This window comes from Octopus bimaculoides, chromosome 21 (genome assembly GCF_001194135.2).
Source record: "Octopus bimaculoides isolate UCB-OBI-ISO-001 chromosome 21, ASM119413v2, whole genome shotgun sequence".
NCBI lineage: Eukaryota > Metazoa > Mollusca > Cephalopoda > Octopoda > Octopodidae > Octopus > Octopus bimaculoides.
In genome coordinates, this window is record NC_069001.1 from 21,655,821 (window position 1) to 21,661,989 (window position 6,169).

The following is a 6,169-nucleotide window of genomic DNA, read 5'->3' on the forward strand; positions in this document are numbered from 1 at the left end:
ACTGTTGCTTTTTTCATTTTAATCTCCTTATTTTGAAATTGAATGGATAATACCGTAATAAATATCTGGTGCCTCAGATATTCAAGTTCTTAGTTCAAATTCCGCCGAGGTCGACTTTGCTTTTCATCTTTGTTCAGGTCGATAAATTAAGTACCAGTTACGCACTAGCGTCGATGTAATGGACTTAATCTCTTTGTCTGTCCTTGTTTGTCCCCTCTATGTTTAGCCCTTTGTGGGCAATAAAGAAATAAGAATGACAGAGACAGAGTACACACACACACACACACGCGCGCGCGCAAACACACACACACATTCATTTGTTTAACTCACCGCATAGTCTAGGTTTTAAATACATTATAGCAAATAACTTCGAAAATCTGTTTGGGATATTTGTTTCCAACAGATACACATATGTCAGACTATGCAAGCATGTATTGCTTCGGCTTCATGCCCTTGCTTGATGGAGTTCGGGTCATTCCAAGTTAGTTGTCCCAGAGGCGTCATCATGCCTAGAGCCGACCATATCCACAGTGCTCTCCATCGCTGGCGGTCCCCAGGCCAGCCCCTCTGCATCCTTTAAGATATCATCAATCCTCTGAAGATATTCCTCAATCATGTCCTGGCATCCGGTGCGGGGATGCCACAAGACCTCTTCGAGCCCATAGCTTCTGTGTCGAATAAGAATAAAGCCCCGGTAGGATGATCTAGCGGGAGACGGGAAACATGTCCGTACCAGCGCATGCGATGGATAGCTATGAGGTGGGAGGCTGCAGGTTGAAGCATGCGCATAATAGTTCTTTGTTAGAAACATGATGGTAACATCCGATGTTCTCTATGGTTCTCAGGGCCGTGTTATTGAAGCCGTCGATCCTCTTTGCCATATTGACCCCAACGTCGTGGAGTTTGTCAGCTCCTTCATCTATCTGGGCTCCAAAGTTATAAACAATGGAGATTTGACGCCGGAGATCTAATGCAGATGTCGTCTGGTCGTTGGGGTCATGTACTCCCTTTGGAAGCCCCTCCCTTTGGTAGCCCCTCCCTTTGGAAACCCCTCCCTTTGGAAGCCCCTCCCTTTGGACGCCCCTCCCTTTGGAAGCCCCTCCTTTGGAAGCCCCTCCCTTTGGAAGTTCCGCATCTACAACGCATCAGTCCTCTCCATTCTCCTCTAGTGAAACATGCAAACCTGTAGCGTCACTAAATAATATTGTGAGTATTATCTTGTTAGCACGTTGTGCTCAAAACACTCAGTAGCTACTCAAATCCATTCAACGAGCTCGAAGGTCTAAAAAGAACCATTAAGCCAGACCAATCCTTTTAATCTCTTTACAAGCACGACAATTATAGTTCCCTGAAGATTTGTTATTACAAAGCCCAATCACAATTTTATAACGTTAATCTCTGGAGATAATGAATTCTGAGATCGTACTGTAGAATATCATAAAGAAGTTTCGCATAATTCTACTTCAAGCAAGGCATCTGTCCTAATTTGTATGGCGTTTGAATCGAGAAAGGACTAATCATCACAAATAAAGAAGCTGAAACATAAAATAAAAGTCGAGCTACTTTATCATTTAATTGAAACCCAACAGAACTATAGAGGTTCACAAATTAATGTAGACACTCCACCAGTCGAAAGTTTTGACAATTAACTTGTCTCTGGGTATACATGAGTGCTTCTACACATATATTTGTTTGCGAGTATATCAATGTATATACGAGGTTGATATATGTGTATATCTATCTAAATGAAAGTAAGGCCTGAATAAGAAAACAAATAAAAAATGACACACGGGTTTCGTTTTTTTCCTACTAAATTTATATAAGTCTGCCAAAATTTGGAAGAGATTATGTTTGTATCTGAGATTTGGGAGAAAGGCGTGATGGTCAAATGTGTAAGGGACATAAAAGATTTGGTATTAACAATGTCTGAGTGAGAAGTTGTTATTGACTATGTAGAGATAAAGAGGAAATTACTGTCTGGAGTTTCAATGAAACTGTGAGCTGGCATCAGAATGAAATGCGGAAATGTTTCATTTAAGGTCAAGAACGAGACTGGAAAAGGAGATATTGTTCTACGAGTAGCAGTTAAATATTGCGAATGAATATAAGTAAAAGAGAAAGCAAAGACCCACAGAAAAAAACCAATGTTTATGCAGCGGTATATAAATATATATACATATAGATATATATGTATATACATGCACACACATACACAAACATACATACATACATATATACATACATGCATATGATTAGTTCTTCGTTTTGTAATCAATATTTTTGGGTTATTATATCGAACAGCGTCTTGGTGATTCAGGAAATCTTTTGAATTTTCAATTAATAAATACGTAAATCAACGAAACAAGAAATGATTGCTTTTTGTGAGATTGAAGTTAGGAACTTTTATAATTATTAATGTACGATTGAATAAACAAATAATATGAACATAAAAATATATGAATTAGGGGATTCAAGTGAATAATAAGGATTGCTATTATTAATTTGCGAAAATTATTGAACCTTTAAATGAGGAGTAACTTTAATGGGTTAAAAAGTGAATTAAAAGAATGGTAAGCAACGCTTCAGATGTAACGCTCACTATGTGAGTAAATACGAATAACCTGGTGGTGGTGGTGGTAGTGGTAGGGGAAGCTAGAAAAATACCAACAATAAATGCAAAACATGTTTTATGACATATGATGGATAAATCGTTTATAACCCGAATATCCAATCAAATACGGTCTAATTTGTTAACCTCACTAAAGAGGGATGAAACTAACCCTCCTAACAGATTTTTCTTGTATAAATATTCTATTTTAAATACTTGTGATGTTTTTCATCTTTTTATTGAATACGAAACAACAGTTAACGATGTAAATATACATCTGTTTCCATTAGTGTATACAATCATACATAAATACATATCTACTTATATATATTTATAAGCACATGTTTATGTTTATCTATCTATCTATCTATCTATCTATCTATCTACCTATCTATCTATCTATCTATCTATCTATCTATCTATCTATCTATCTATCTATCTACCTATCTACCTATCTATCTATCTATCTATCTATCTATCTATCTATCTATCCATCTATCTATCTACCTATCTATCTATCTATCTATCTACCTATCTATCTATCTACCTATCTATCTATCTATCTATCTATCTATCTATCTATCTATCTATCTATCTATCTATCTATCTATCTATCTATCCATCTATCTAGCTAGCTAGCCTACTAGCTGTATGTAAGTGAATTTAGATTCATGCATATATTTATGCACAAGTATGCATGTATATGTATATCTATCGAACTTTTGTATGCATGTATGCAAGTGTCTCCGTATTTGCACACGCACGCGCGTACTAGTATGCATGCATTCAATAACAGGTTGTCTCAGCTCTGATTCTTTGAGTGTAGAATTTGTCCATATCGGCAGGTGATGTAGACGGGGGTGGACAAAATACTGAAAAATGTTTTGCCATGTAGATGATAATATTTAAGCATCTATTGGTCAGTTCATGCTACGTGAGTAAATAGATAGCCAATGATGACGATTTGTTTCTTTTATATTTCTTGCGCTACGTGGGAGAGCAGATAGAGCGTTGTCATGAAGTCTGGGATTTCTGTGAGATATGAAATATCGGCGAAGGCAGATAGTACGTGAGGAGATAGCCCGTTTGGTCACTTTAGGTGACATACAGTTTCCGTGACACAAATGGATGTATGCTGTACATATTGCTGGGTGGTAGTAGTAGGCTACATTGTAGAACCCCCGCAACATCAACAACCGCACAATGATCAGAAGGATTTGTGTACAGTATTCAGTATTATCAGTCGATTGAAGTTCATTAACTGGCTCTATGTACTGTGCCAATGATAACTTTTCATATCTAATGAAGGATACAGCAGGCCGTTATAGTATAACGGCAGTTTTCTGACAGAGGCTGATTGCTATGTACGAAAGAGAGGTGGATAAAGAAGTGCCCTCTCACTAATACTTGTTATGCTCGGGAAATCGTTTCCAAGCTCCCTTAGTATCGAATTAAATTTTGACCGGGTAATGTAGTTTTCCGTATCTCCATAGATGAACTATTGCATATGTCGTATAATTTTTCCTTTGAAATCGTTTCCTAGTAATCCTGGGAATATATCGAGCTGAGCAATCGAAGGGTGTGAGGCTTCAACTATAGATCGCAGCATTTAAGAGTCAAGAACATTCGTATTTCCCCTACTTGTAAATTTAACAATTTATAAGTGTTTCTGTTTTTCATCGTGTTTTGCATGAAATTTGAACGAATACTTGCCTATCAAATCGAGAAATAAACAATTTTGTCTATTTCTTCTTGTGCTAGCCGAATTAGTAAGTGTATATTTTAGTAAGTGTGTATCCCTATGTGCATTCATTAGCTAAATATTCCAAGCTATTTTTCAAAACGGAACTCGAGAAAGTTATGTCTAAGGATGCACCAAGAGTTCCTGAAGGTCAAGTGGTAATATTTATCTCCACTTAAGCGTCGGTAAATCTCATGAGAGAAACTCTCATATTGGCTTTTGGTGCAAAATATACACTTGTTTATATCGGTTGAAGGGAGAAAGATCCTTGATGCCTCCAGCCCAGAAACCTCAGAGCACGCGATTTCAACCTTTCTTGGTCTCATCAATAATGAACACTCGACCATTAGCGATAGCAGAGACTCATTTCACCCGCCAGCAACATAAAAGAAAGCAGTGCCATAACAGGTGCTGGGCTAGCGGTTAAAAAGTGAACTTGTTAAGGTATATATATATATTTATTTATATTCGGGCATTACTATACATAAATGCCTCACGCTAACAGGGACTCTAAAGTCAAACTACCATAATAAACACATTTTTACCGAACGTGAGGGAATGCAACTCTCAAAGCTAGCCCTCTAAAAGCAGACTAAACTTGAAGTGAGAGGTAAGTCGATCACATCCAATCCAGTGTTGATCTGGTACTTGTTGCATCGAGCCCAAAAGGATGAAAAGTAAAATCGATCTCGGCGAAATTTGAACCCAGAACCTAAAGACAGTGAAAATGTCGCTAAGCATAATGCTCGGCGTGCTAGCGATTCTCCCAGCGCATCGCGTTCACAAACTATTATTATAAAATGTTGTAAACTTAATATCACCGTTGACGGATACAATTTAGAGAATGCCGTGTCACATTTTATAATGATCAATTTGCACATTGCGCCACTGAATACAGATAATGTCAAGATCCAATATATCATAAAGCACAAGAAATCACAAACACATGTATGCAGATATATACAGGAAAATATTTAACAGGTGTTCTGTGAAATCATCATGTAGCTGCTGCCTCAATATGAAGAATATCATTACAAGAGGTCAACAGCAGGAGCTTAAATCCAGTTGCAACTATCGAGATCCAAGAAGCTGTCCACTTGACCTCCGATATATGAATAAATCTGTCATATATGAGACAGAAGTTACTGCAACGCTAGATAATAACAACCGATTAAAAGAGCTCTATTGGATTACGTGATGGAGAATTTAAGAATCGTTATGCTAATTATATAGCTTCTCTCCGACACAAGGACAAGAGCAAATCTACTAAGTTGATTAGCCACGTATGGAATTTGAAATCTTACGAATTTGAAATCTTTATCATGCGATAAAGTGGAAAATAACCGAAACATCCACACAGTATGATAACAAATCTAAGCTATGCTTAGCTGAAGGAGCTCAGATACTTTCCAGATCTATGATAACTAATTCACTACTGAATTGTAAATCAGAAATTTTCAGCGGTTGTAAGGATATGCCTAAATTCCTGTTGACGAATTAGCAAGTCCATCCTCTGCCTCATTAACTGTATCATACACTCCAAGTCACTATTTTTTCAGCCTAATAATTTACGGACTAAGAGAGATAACTCTTTCCCCAATTTTGCATGTTTCTGATTACTTTTTCGTTTCCGAGTTTTTTAACATTCCACTTGTCGGCTCTTTTCGTTTCTTCTCTTTCTAAAATTCTAGTTCCTTATGCCACGTAAGGCTGTACTTGATGACAGTGCCGAGATGTCAGACGTGTTATAGAACATTGTTTGGCATGTTCTCGGCACATAAAACTAGTATTAACACAGACAAAAGATGTATTGTGCCTAT